A 14,108-nucleotide genomic window follows, 5' to 3' on the forward strand; every position below is an offset into this window, starting at 1 on the left:
CGGCGCCGATCTGTCTCTAGTGAAGAAGTCCCTACCTTGTGATTGCGGGCAGCAGAAATTGCCAAAGAGCAAGAGGACGACCTGAAGGCCGAATCCGAGAAGGCTGAGTGCGTTTCTGTTGTTTGCTCTGAATGCTGATTACGAATTAGATAAAGGAGAATTACATTAAACGGACCAACACGCTTTGAACTTCATGAACTTGCTATCAAAGCATCCGTCTCCCAGAGTACTTCCAGGAACAGAAAGAGCTGATGGAAAATAAGCAACGCAGCACTTTTTAGTTAAGAGCGCAATACGGGCCAGGTGCCGTTATGTAGTGGATTCTGTGGCCAAGTACACTGGGGTACACTGGGGAAGGAGGTCCCTGGCCTGAGGAGCTTACAGTCTAAGTCAGATTATACTTAGATTCTGTAAAAAGCATAATTCTTGCAATGAATCCATTTAGCTTTATCGCTTTTGAGCGTCCTTAACACGTTAATGAAAAGCCGGAACAGGAAGGCTTTTCAATCTGTTGTATTGAGGCGCAGAACAATATTATACCGTGTAACGCTGGCACGACGTGTAATAGTGGGACATCTGCTTCACTAACGCCTGGGAAGCCATCTGTTGGCTATCCGGTCTCTGAATTATATCGGCACTTCTGCCTGTATTACGTTTTGCGCGACTTAACGACGCCTTGGCACGGATGACTACAATAGGTAGTAATGTGTTTGACCAGCTTGGGTCCACCTGTTAGCCAAAGCCATTGTACTCTGTCCATCAGCACCTAATCGTCCAATTATTTTCTCAGCATGGAAGACGGCGAGAAAAAGGACAAAGCTAAGGCAGAGGAAGAGTCTGAATTCCTTGAAAGCAAGGAGGGTCAAATTGAGAAGAGAAGACGCAGCCAGAAGAAAGAGGAGCCGGAAGCATGAATGGCCAACTTCCTGGCCGGCTTGGAGATCTAGCAAACTGAGATGCTGGTAAGAGATTCTGAGAATATTCTTCATCAGGCGAGACAACTGCCAGCTGGGCCTGGTTCTTTGTTGTGCTTCACTTTTGTGTAGTCCATTCCTAAAATTCTGAGCGTTAATGAAGCATTATTTTGAGGTGTAACTCAGGCTTTGCCCACCACTGACAACCCTCTAAATGGGGCTCCAACATCACAGCAAGTGCCTACACGCTGTGCTTTGCGCTTGGATGGGTCCCGGCTACCAAGCCTTTTTATCAACTTCAAAGAGTGACTTTGCACAGTTTCACTAAAGGTTCAAATCCAACGTCTGCGTCGTAAGAATCTGTCCCGGCGAGTTCCCTGCTGGCTCAGGCCAAGCCAAAACTGTCGTGATGTTCAATAATAGTCTACACATCCGGGGACTTTTATCCGTCCCCCCCCCCACCTCAAGCTCACGTGACGTTTTCAGATTCATTTCCGATCAATTCCTGCACGGAAGCCGAAACGCCTCCTTTATCTCAGGTGACGCTTTAGCGTTTGTCTTCTTCCGTACAGGGCACTTTCATGAGCCCGTTTCTAGTTGCCATTCATTTAGAGGAAACAAGATTGCAAACGTTGGTCCTGGTGTCGAATGATGGGACCTTACCCCGACCATAACGTTTACTATCTAAAATGTAGAAATGCGTCTTGCGAGTCTTGCCCGCGTGGCTTTGAGCGTCCAAAGCTGATTCAGAGTAAAGAATGAAAAGACGAGCCCAGCGGAACATCTGCCTCTGAGCTTTATCTGAGCTCCACGACTACCGATCCTCAGAAGACAGAGCCCCTCGCTTTGTGACCCCCTGCCTAATCCAGACGACGGCCCATTTCTCCCATTACATTTCATTGGTATTTGTGATTAGCAGCCCAGTTTGGGTAGACGTGGCCAACATATATGTCTCGTACTATTCCAATTGCCCCCATAAAGCCACGTATGTCCGATTTCGTGTGATCTGCTACGGTTTAGTAATCAAATATATATCGCAGGCGGTTAATTCCGGCGCGTACAATAGAACGCCAGAAACGTCATGTCTGACCCTTTATTCTTTATTTCCGAACTACCTGGCCCGGCCTTTCTGCAATCTCAGATTTCTGGCCCTGTTTGTTGCTTTTGCCATTAACTTCATGCTGTTGTTCTACAAGGCGAAGCCCTCGCTAGAATACGGTCTCTTTAATGTTTCTCTGGTCGTCGGTCACAGTGTGGCAGGAATAGAATGTTTTGTGACGTTCTTTTCCTGTGCGAAGTTTCTTTGAAGACCAACGTTTCAGTGGCCGTTCCCCAGACCGGCTTTTATCGTCTCTTTGACGCAGCAGCTCCTCGCCGCTTTCCCCTGTACGCATTGGGCTCTCGTATGGACAGCACAGTCCATTACTGACACCAGCCAAGGACAACCTGTTTCCCGAGTTTCCAAGTTGTTTACAAAGGCGACAGTAGTAAATCTGCCGAGATATAGCCAATGTTTCCTCGAACCCCCTAAGCTGCTCCCCTTGAAATTCTCTCCTGTTTATGGGCGATATAGTTGCAGCCCTAGCAAACCATAACAGTGATCCATTCCAAATCTGATGTGTTCACCTTAAGGAGGACCTTGAAAAGTCAACAAGCGTTGTGTGCAGCTTTTGTTTGTTTGCTTATTTAGGTGATCAACAAATATGGCGCCTTGTACGGGGCAGAGCGAATCGCTGCACTTCTGGGTCTGTATGAGAAACGCTCGCGATTTTAGCCCGGTGGAAAAGACCCAACCCGAAGAAGGATCCCTCGTGTCATGGTGCGTAAATTATTGGTATCTGTAGGCCAAACAATATGAAAAGATGTAATAAAGTGTTGCGCCTATAATTGTAAGAGTGACAGTAAATATAATGTGCAATATACCGTATTTGCTCGATTCTAAGACGAGGTTTTTTCCAGAGCAAATGCTTGGAAAAAGACCACTCGTCTTATAATCGACGTCGTCTTCTAATCAGACCTCGATTAGGTTGCCATGCTGCTTACTGGGCTTTGGTCGCGAGCAGCGCCTCTGCTATTAGCAGCAGGAGAACAGGAAGCTAGCACAGTCCTCACATAACGCTGCCTCCCCCCTCCTTCCTCTGGGGGGTGGGGCCAGAGAAGTCGCTCGCACAGCCGGGCCCCCCGCAGAAGTCTGCGAGTGAGAGATCTGCAGTTCAGGTAAGGGGGTGGGGGAGGGTTTTTGTGATTTTCTTAAGACACGGAGGCTTCGTATTATGCTGTTCTCTTCCTTTATTCCCAACAGCAGCAAAGAGATCTAAAACAAGGAAAACAAATAACAACCAATAAGCAGCTAGTGCCTGTAATAACATCACGCCTATTCCCATAATGCTCCTCTTTCTTTGCTGCTCCCTCAGACAGCTAAGTCCAATTATTTGCTCTCCGTATATTGTACTGGATATTTGTTCTCCTTATATTGTTTTGGATATTTCCTTGCTTTCTTTTCAGCTCCTTGTTTTGTGTCTTTTAGTATATTTCAGTACATATTATTTCTATGTCTTATTTTCTCTAGATATTTTTTTTCTCTCTCTATCTGTATTTTTTCCGTTCTGTGGGGATTGTTGTGTATTTATCCCTCTTCTGTGTGTTCATTTTGCCTTATTTGCCCGTGTTTCACTTACCGGCGTCTCTCTGGAGGTGCTGATGCTGCTTTCTACCCGTTTGTGGGGTTCTCTTCTATACCGTCGCGCCCTTGTTGTTTTTGCGGCCTCTGAGGCGGCCGCGCATGCGGCGGCCATCTTTTTTGTCTTACGGCGGGTCCTTTGCGGCTCGTTTTAGGTGTCCTCATTATTGCCGGTCGTAACCGTTTTTTTCTCTGTACGCGGCGGCCATTTTTATGGGCGTTTTCGCGGTTTTTTGGTCACAGCGGTTCTTGTGTTTTCTGCTCTGCCTCTACTCTGTTTTTTTCTGTTCCTTTTAAGGGTTATTTCACCCTTAATTGTTCCTTGCAGGTATTAATATTTCTTACTGCTGGTCATGCAGAATTTTGGTAATGATCTCGCTGCTGGGGCTAATGTTTCCCCTCTTCTGTCCCTGCTAGAGATTTAGTTAGGGATGATAATTTTGGTTTCCTCTGAGGAATTCCAATTAATGATGGACATTACTATGTCCAGGTCTATCAATCAAGCTTTAGTTCAAGCTGTGGGGGCTATGTCATCGTCCATTTCACAGTCTGTTGCTCAGGCTCAAGGTCCCGGCCTGGTTCAGCCTGGAGTTAGTACCGCCGGTCATTCCGAATCTAGGTCAGCAGGGCGGAAGGCCTCTGCTAAAACCAAGCGTTTATCTCCCTCGCTGCATGACGTCAGGGTTCCCCCTGTTATTGCGGACGGTCCCCAGACTGGTCGCAGATGGCGCGTATGCACTCTGATCGGGCTAAATCGGTCAGGAAATGGAAAAGGGCGCGTGCCCTAGTTGAGTCCTCTGAATCAGAGGCCAGCGATGGTGAGGATGTTCAATCTATGGATTCCTAGAAGGATCCTGTGGAGGGTGCGGACTCGGATGGGTCTGATGTTTCCCCTAAAATTCTGGATGCACTTCCTAAAGTGACCGATAGTAAACAGGCCTCGGGTGTTAAAGGTGTACAGTTTCAGGGTCCTCTTCTGGATCCTCTAGGTTTGCCACTATTTGATCTAGCTGATCTCCGTCATCGTCGTTCTGCGGAGTGGGAGCCCCCTGTACATATCGCCAATTATGTGGCGTCTCGTGTTAGGACTCCTTTATCTAAGGAGGCCAGGAACAACTTGAGAGCCGAACGTCCACGGCCGCTAGTTCCCGATGGGGGTTTGTAAGACTCCTGAGGTAGAGCCACAGATTGTGTGTTTGGTTTCTGGGCAAGACTGGGTGGAAATCCAGGAAGGGTCTTGAATTTTCTCTAAAGAATTGCCAAGACAGAGTTTTGGGTTCACTGGGTCCTGTCACCAAATGATACGAGTTGTTGGAGGCCGTTCAATTGAGCGATCAACCTCTAGATTTTGAGACTGCTTTAGGGTGGATTCAGCGTTTGATCTGCCTTGCGGGGAACGCTAATTCCTCCCTAGCTATTGAACGGAGGAAGGCCGTCCTCCTCAAGATTGAGCCTAAGCTGGTCAACATGGCTGATAATGAACCTGGCCCCTCGGCCAAAGGCCTGTTGTTTGGTGATTCTTTTATTAAGAATCTGGGGTCACAGAGCTCAATGAAGCGTGTTTTTACGCCTAAGGTTTTTGGAGGGGCCGTCTGTCCGGCCGTGGATTTCGCGGGTCATTCCGCCAGCATCGAGGCTCCTTCACCAGTAGAGCGGCATATGCGGAACCCAAGTCTACTCCGTTCTTCCCTTCCAGAGGGCGACCATGGCAGTGTCGCGATTCCAGAGGAACTTTTCCTGGCAAGAGACCCTACGGTGAGTACCTGGTTTCAGCCTTTAGCTCCGGTTTGGCATGTTGGGACTCGAGATGTTTTGGGTGCTCGAAACTGTACGGGCTTATCGTTTGGAATGGGTAACCATTCCTTTTCAGGTGGCTCCCGCGAGACCTTTCGTGTTTCCAGCAAAAGATCAAGAAATGATCACTGCGGAGGTGGCAGAAATGATGGCAAAAGGGGCCATTCAGGAGATTCCAAAGAAAGGCGGTGAATTCCTTCCTAGTGTATCATCACTTCAAGATGGAAGGTATCCATTGTCTTCGATTGGATGGTCAAGTTGGACGTCAAGGATGCTTGTTTTTCAATTCCCATAGCCCTCGAGGACAGGGATTATCTTCAGTTCGCACGGCACGGGAAGAGGCGGAGGTTCACTTGCCCTCCTGTTCGGCCTATCATCCGCCCCATGGTGTTTTACCGAGGTTCTAAAACCGGTGGTATCGTTCCTACGAAGTCGGGGGTGTGTGCGTCTCATCATCTACCCCGACGATGTCCTCGTCGTGTCTCGGTCAGAGGCACTTCTCGAGATTCATCTCGGTTGGACGGTATCCTTACTACAAAACCTGGGCTTTCTAATCAATTGGGAGAAATCCATCCTGGATCCTTCTCAATCCATCGAGTTCCTGGGATTTCGTGTCCATGCGGTTCTACAGACGTTACATCTCCCTCTTCTGAAGGTCGTGGCTGTCCAGAAAGAGATTTGGAGGATTCTACGTTTTCCCACTGATTTCTCTGCGCCATCTAGCTCGCATGCTTGGGACTTCTCTCCTCTTCCATTCAGGCCATCCTCCCAGGGCCGCTACATTGCAGAGCGCTACGACGAGTGAAGACGGCTCATCTGAGGCAAGGCCTCTCTTTCGAGACCAAGATAGCTCTGGATGCGGAGGCCAAGGAGGAATTGACGTGGTGGCTTCTGCATATGGAAGCGTGGAACGGGAGAGCGATATGCGGAGCAGTACCGGACTGGATCATAGAGTCAGACGCAAGCTTACGCGGTTGGGGCGCGCGCTGCGGGAACGTCTCTACAGGTGGGCGATGGTCTCCAGACGAATCTTGGAATTGCTGGCGGCTTTGTTGGCGGTTCGCAGCCTATCTATCTCCCAATCAAGCTTTGATTGTTCTATCCTGCCCGGGATGGACAACATCACAGCGGTTCGTTACATCAACCATCGAGAGCCTTGGCAGTCCTGGCACGGGATTTTTGGACCTATTGCCTTCGCAACGACATCTCTTTAGTGGGCCGGAGATATTCCCGGCCTCTCCCGATACCACGGCAGATTGGAACTCCAGATATCTCTGAGGTGCGAGCGATTGGCGTCTTCATCCGGATGCGTTCTATCGGATAAACGACCTTTGGGGTCGCTCAGCTGCCTCGGTTCATCAGTTGGAGACCGGATCCGGACGCCCTAGCTACGGATGCCTTTCTCCGAGATTGGTCCCAGGGCAGGCGTTATGCCTTCCCGCCATTCAATACGATTGCCAGAACCCTTCTCCAGCTCCGGAGCCCAGGGGACGCATCTCGGATTGATCACCCCGTTTTGGCAGTCTCGAGCGCGGTTCCCTCGGTTTGTTTGAGATGTCCGTGGACATGCCTCGGATGCTCCCGGACCGTCCGGAGGGGAACTTGCACGGTTTGGTGTGTTCGGGGCACACTTTGTTTGATGGTTTGGCTGCTTTCCGGGGACCATGGTCTTTCCCTGGAGTTCCGCAATCGACTCTCCGTCTTATGGCGAATGCCTGGGCGCCTGGTACCCCAAGAGCTTCTCGCTCTGCGTGGGATTCCTGGTCTAAGTGGTGCATGGGAAGGCACGCGGATCCCGTATCTGGTCCTCGAGTTCTTTACTATGCTGTTTGAAGAAGGGAAAGCTTATCGTACAGCCAACGTATATAGATCGGCCATTTTGCCTGGCCATGTGTTTTTCGAGGGTGTTCCCATTGGTCGTCATCCTCTTGTCTGTCGACTTCTTAAGGGTATTTGTTTTTCTCGCCCTCCTGCTTTGCGCTATGCTTGCTTCTGGGATGTCAATTTGGTCTTGGATTTCTTGGATCGGTGGGGGTCCTAATGAGGACTTCTCTTTGAAGCAGTTGTCGGCTAAATTGGTCACCTTACTTTGTCTGATATCTTGCAAACGGTTTTCTGATGTCGGAGCTTTGGGTTTTACCGCTCCTTCTTTTGTACCGGAGGGTGTGCGGTTTGCTATGTATTTCTCGCCGTACCCAGACTTCTATTTCATTGGTTTTTGATCCGGCTTTTCCCCGATCGGCCCCGGCTTTGTCCGGTGCGGTGCCTCCGTGCTTATGAGGAACGTACTGCTCCCTTCAGGAGCGTCGGTGTTGCGCCTTTATTCTTACCATTGCCTTGGCCTCATCTTCCGGTCTCTACTGTTTCTCTTGCTCGCTGGGTCACGTGGCTACCAGCCCAGGCGGCTATCGATGTTGACCGTTTTTGCGCCTCATTCTGTCTGAGGTGCTATGGCTTCTAAAGCTTCCTCCTTAGGGTGTCGCTTGGAGGATATCACGAAGGTGGCCGACTGGTCATCTGAGTCTACATTCCGTAATGTCTATTTTCGACCCGTTCAGCACTTGGCTTTACGTGCAGTTCATGAGCTTTGAACCAGCATAATATGAAGCCTCCGTGTCTTAACCAAATTACCAGATTTTACTATTACATGACGTAAAGTCTTGATTTTATTAAATTAAATAAAAAAAGCGAGTATTATTCCCTCCCTCCCGTACCCTTGTTTTTTCGAGGGGGATTTGTGTTTTCCATCATGTGGCGAGATGATTATTGCCTTTATTTCGGTGTGTGTTATTATTTGATCTTTATATGTTGTCTGATCGTGCATCTGTACTGTTGTATATAACCTGACGTCTGCTTTCGGGCCCGTTTCACCGTATATCTTTCCATTTTTCCCGCTTGAAGCGCTCTTCTGGAGGTTCTCCTGTTCCGGTTGCGACGTTTAGTGGATGTGCAGTTTGAGTTTTCGGTCTTCGGGATCTTCGGTTCCAGCAAGAAAGAGTAGAGAAACAGTAGAGACCGGAAGATGAGGCCAAAGCAATGGTAAGAATAAAGGCGCAACACCGACGCTCCTGAAGGGAGCGGTACGTTCCATTATTACAGGCACTAGCTGTTTATTGGTTGTTGTTAGATCTATCTATCTATGTATACCCCCTATATGCCACTCTGCCCCATGATATGCCTTTTAGAGTGGCATATAGGGGGTTAAAAGGCATATCATGGGGCAGAGGGGCATATGGGGGCAGTGTGGCAAGCCTGGGGGCAGATGTGCATACCTAGGGGGGGGGGGGCAGGTTGGCAAATAAAAGGAACTAAAACAAAATATATTTTTCTCAATCATAGCTTTTATTAAATATGAAAAACTAGTTTACATGAATTAATATTTACTAGTAAAACCTTTCCTATAGGGTTTTCTTATATTCAGGCTCTTTTTTTTCTCCTAAATTAATATTTTGATTTCGGGGGGGGGGGGGGGGGGGTCGTCTTATAATCGAGCAAATACGGTAAATAAATTAAAACAAACAATACTTATATTGATTTTCCAATCTCCATTTGTTGTGTCAGAATCATGTATCAATATCAAAAATTAACTTTTTAATTTTAATATATATGTATATGTATATATATATATATATAAACAATATTTGTATATGATTATTTAATTATACAATATTTAGCGCCCGATCACTATTATTATTATCACTATCAAACAATCTGAAAGACAATATCCGTTCGTTTGAAGGGTAAGCGCGGAAGGCGGGCACGGACGACGCGTGCCGAATGCGGTACAAAGGCTGGCGCGTCTTCGTAATTTGCAGGGATCAGGCGCGGTTACAGCGTTTGCATAGTATTGACCTCGAGGTGACTTTGTGAAAGAAATCTCCATAAAATGTAAAGTCCAAGATCTCGGCGGAGGATAAAGGAGTCTTCCTTGGCCGCCGCAATGTATGTCAAAGTTAGCAGGGATATTAATCCTATGTCCGTACGCAGGACACATCGCTCGTTCTGCAGCTGTATTTGTAACGCATTCGAGAGGACAGGGCCGGATAAGTGGAGGTAATCGTACGGTTGCTTGCGTCGTATTTTGCATTTAGTGCCGAGAAATCCATACTTTCTGCAGTCTCTCACTGGGAGACCCGCTGCCTTCATTTCATGGGACTAAGGGACAGGCCTGGCATAGAACCCAAATGGGAAAATACCGAGCTATCTCCAGGCGGGTAACTTACTTACAGGGAAAGATGTTCAATTCAGTACTCGAGGGCCACAGACGCCTCACGTTTTCTGTCTCGTCTCTCTGAATAACAGCAGACTGTCTCGTGCAGGTTGAGCTCCATCGATATGAAGTCTCCCATCTGGAAGCTCGGAGTCGTCTTCACAGACAACGTATGTATTGAAACTGGTGGGGGGTGGGGGGGAGGGTTACACGAGTTGAGTTGCCAACTGCAAAAGCAATGGGTTTGTTTGACACCAAACATTTCTTTCAGTCTTTCGTTGATCTCGCCCGGTGCACGGCCATGTCTATCCTCGGGCACTCCAACAATTTCTTCTTTGCCGCTCATCTCCTGGACATTGCGATGGGATTCCAGACCCTGAGAACCATTTTGTCTTCTGTTACGCATAATGGAAAACAAGTGAGTGTAAAACAAGATGTTTGTGGCAGCCACGTTGGCGATTGATCTCCTTTTACCTAATTCTAATTCGGCCCTAGAAAACACGACAGGAGGTCCGAGCGAGCCGGAGCCCCTAGCAAACCAACAAACAAACACACACGCTCGTATTACTCAGACGGCTGCATGAAGCACGAGTCGTTTTGCAGTTCCGACCGCCTAAGCCAGGCGTGCTCGCGAATAGCCGTAACGTGCGTGCCATAAGTGTGAAGTCGTAACATGTACAAGCTGTCTGCAAAGGATTCCCGATAATCGCCGCAGATCAGGCGGTAATGATCACGGCGCGCACAGCTCCTCGTACTAGAGTCCCATGCGAGGTTTGATGCCGGACGCCGTCCGGGTATGTTCTCCCGCCTCGCGGGCAAAGCATTGACGGCCTTCTGTAAAGCACGGCCATCGATTCCAAATGCTGGGAATGCTAGCAAAGTGTATTTAGTTTGAATTTAGATCCAGTCAAATGTTGATACTGTTGATCACCAGCTTGGTTCTATAGGCATTTGAGATGCAGCTCTCTCTCCTGGGTCTCCTCATATCTGTCAGCTTCTCTGGCGAGACATCATCGGCCCTTCCACTCTCAAGGTTCAGTCCTTGGCCCTCTGCTGTTTTTTCTTTATATTTCATCTCTTGGCAAAGCAATCGAGTCATTTGGCCTCTAGTATCATCGATATGCAGACTTACCTGTCTTCTCCCGATCTCTCGACATCTCTCATGTCTCGTGTTACCAATTGCTTGTCTGCTATTTCTTCATGGATGTCACAACGCTACCTGAAAAGTAATCTTTCTAAAAGTGAACTCGTTATCTTCCCTCTTTCCGTGTCCCCTCCACTACCTGAATTGTGTCTAAAAATTAACAACACGACTATGTCTCCTACTAATCAGGCCCGATGCCTTGGGGTCATCCTCAGGGCTTGCCCTACCGTGGAACAGAGCGGGTCAATTGGGCAGGGCGGCAATTTTGAAGAGGCCCCAAGCGCATTATTTATGATTGTTTTTGTTTGTTTAAGTGGAGGAGAGAGAGGTGCGCCGAGTGGTTTTTGCCCATCTCTCTCCTCTGCGAGCCCTCTAGCTCGTTGCCGGCTTGTAATGCCGAGTGCTGGAAAATGACGTCATTTCGGGCTCTCAGCGGTAAAGCAGTGCGCACCGCGGCAGAGCAGGGAGACTCGCCGCAGGACTGCTGAAAGGTAAGTGCAAAGAGGGAGGGGGGTGGATAATAGGGAGGGAGGGAGAGTTAGGGTAGATAATGACCCCTGGTGTGGGGGGGGGGGGGGGGCAGCTTTCAACTTTGCCTCAGGTGGCGTTATGTCTTGGGCTGGCCTTGGTCATCCTTGACTCTAACCTTTCCTTTGTTCCTCGTATTCAGTCCCTTGTCAGATCCTGCTGCTTGCACCTAAGAAACATCTCTCGCATGTGCCCATTCCTCACCCAAGAGGCCACAAAAAGTCTGGTTCATTCACTCATCGTCATTTCCCGTCTCGATTACCGTCACACTCTTTTGGTTGGCTTTGCACTGTGTCGACTCTCTCTCTTCTACGGTATGTCCTAAATGGCGCTGCTAGGCTTATGTTCTTTGCACGTTGCTCCTTTTCTGCTTCCCCTTTTCTGCGAAGCCCTTGACTGGCTCCCAATGACCTTTAGAATGACATTTCAAGTCCTGGTACTGACCCTCCATAATACTGCCTGCCCATACATGTGTGTCCTCATAAGCAAATACTCTCTTACTCGATCCTTATGTTCTCCCCATGGGCTAAGGCTCTCCTCCTCACTTATCACCTCTTCCTTTTCCCGTCTACAAGATTTGATTTATCTGCCCCCGTGTCTCTGGAATCTACTTCCAGTGGAACCTTCAGCTTTCACCCTCCCTCCCAACATTCATGAAACATCTGAAAACCCACTTGTTTGGAGAAGCCGCCCTACCTCTGACCCTTTCTCTGTGCCTGATGCTTGTTTCCTCAGGATTGTAAGCTTGCGAGCTGGGCGCTCTCCGCTAGGGGACTGCACTGGGAAAAAACAACTTGCGGCCTTTCTTCCTGGTGTTGCGGTCAGGCGCTGTACCTGCGGGTCTTGGTAACCTTGCGCGGTCCCGCAAAGGCTGCCTTCGTGTTGCTCCCTCACAGCGTCTCTAGTCTTGCTTGGGCCAGGAAGCCAGCGGAGTCGCGTGATGTGATGTCCCTTTCCGTGACTCTGCTGGGTTCCTGGGCGGATCAAGAAATGAGAAAGTCCTGTGAGATTAGCACAGGGCTGCATGTGGTTGTCGGGGACCATAAATTGTGTGAAAGGGTTAAATCACAGGGGTCAGGCAAAGGACAACAGGCGCCGCTTAGTTTTGGCTGCCTTTTTTGTGTTGTTGTGCTAGTGAGCAGCTCGCGCCGCTTAGTTTGCCCGCCTTTGTCGCGCTATAGTTTGGGCGTGATTCCAGGCTATAAAAGGTGCTTATTTCGCTACCCGGGCTAGCGTTAATCGACTGCACTGACCTTTGAGTCTGGTGAGCGGGGGGTTTTTTCGGCAAAGCCTCGGGAGCAGCAGCTGAATTGTCTTCGCGAGCGAGCCGGGAGAAGAGGCTTCGAAGAATGGTTGCAGACTTGCATTTCTTTGGCTCCGCTTACAGATGAAATGGATCCTGCCGTTGTTCCCGTTGAAGCTGGAGATGTCGCGGAGGAGGAGTCGATGGCTGGGGAAGATGGCGCTTCTACTTCTCGCATGTTCCCGATGTCGCGAGAAGGTATCCTGCCATCGCGGGAGCAAGAAGAAGTCGCGGGTACGTCATTTCAACGCGCGGAACGTGGAAGAAGATCAAGCAGAAGCTCGGCAGCTCAGTGTACTCGAGTGTCTAGGGCTGTTAGAGGTAAACAGCCCTGCAGGAAAAGAAAACACCAACAGAGAGGAGAGGGAGAGGACTGTCAGAGTCAGCGGGACTCCGGATGCAGGCGCCGGCCAGCGGCTGCATCTGTTCCTGTTTTGCAGGAGGACTCGGACCAGCCAGGACCTTCCACGGCACCGAGCAATGCGGGTGCTGCTGTGGGTGAGTGGCCAAGAGGGGAGATGGAAAAATGAAATGCGGTGGTGGGTTCATTAGTTAGTCTGCTTAAAGAATGGCAGGGCCCTAATCCAGCTCAAGCTTGGGGAGGGGGGGGGGGGGGGGCTGGCTAACGTTAGTCAGACAAATGTTGTTAATGAAATTACTATTAAGGAGTCTCCATCTTGTGAGATGTCACCTCCTGGGCTTTCATTTATCTAAAGCGTTAAAAGAGAAAATATGGAACAATGAGTGTATTGATATTCTGTCGCTGCTTCCAGCATCTAAAGAGTTGTTTTTGGTTAAGCGGGAGAAAGAGGATGACAGGAGAAGACCTATCCCTAGGTCTTTTAACAATTGGCCTCAGGCCTTTTTGTATTTACTCCAGCGTGTACTGTGAGAAACATAAAGACAGTAGTTCCGGATTGTTTCAGCATCTAGAGTCTGTCCTTGAAGCGTCTACAAATTTTGGAGGCATGTCGTGGTTCAACTACGACGAGATATTTTGTCAGAAATTAGCAGTACACAAGAATTTGAAATGCGGTATGAAGGGTGTGGGGACACGGGTTCGCGTAATGTTACCCCAACGATACAATTCTACTAATAGATTTCACTCGGCCCAGGTCAACCAAGTTTGTCGAAAAGGAGTGTGCTGGGCTTTGAATGAAGCCCAGCGTAAATGCAAACTGTAGAATGTCCTTTCTGCGGAGGTAATAATCACCCTGGTGCTAGATGTTTTGGTACAAATGGTGGGAATCAAAGCACAAGGGAGTCCATTCCAAAAAAGCGGCGAGTCCGGCGATAGCGCCAAGACTGCTGCTTTGTTTAAACAATTACCCAGACAGACGGATGGCTGATTTATTGATTAATGGTTTTCAGGATGGTTTTAGAATCCCGTTATATAATGCGGACGAATGTATTTGGGTTGATAATCTCAAATCTGGGAGTGGAAACGTGCAAGTCGTGCGCAGTAAGATTGAAAAAGAGTTATCTTTGGGCAGGATTGAAGGTCGTTTTAGTGATCCGCCGATTGAGAAGTTTCG

The 14,108-nt window shown here is 48.8% G+C and overlaps 1 pseudogene; it reads left to right on the forward strand.

The window, feature by feature from the left end:
• The first annotated feature begins 956 nt into the window (after positions 1-956).
• Positions 957-14,108, forward strand: part of LOC149299391 (ryanodine receptor 3-like) — a 32,610-nt pseudogene continuing 19,458 nt past the window's right edge.

Source organism: Sceloporus occidentalis, unplaced genomic scaffold (genome assembly GCF_023333645.1).
Source record: "Sceloporus occidentalis isolate IW3139 unplaced genomic scaffold, rSceOcc1.0.p SCAF_29, whole genome shotgun sequence".
In the NCBI taxonomy this organism is placed as follows: domain Eukaryota; kingdom Metazoa; phylum Chordata; class Lepidosauria; order Squamata; family Phrynosomatidae; genus Sceloporus; species Sceloporus occidentalis.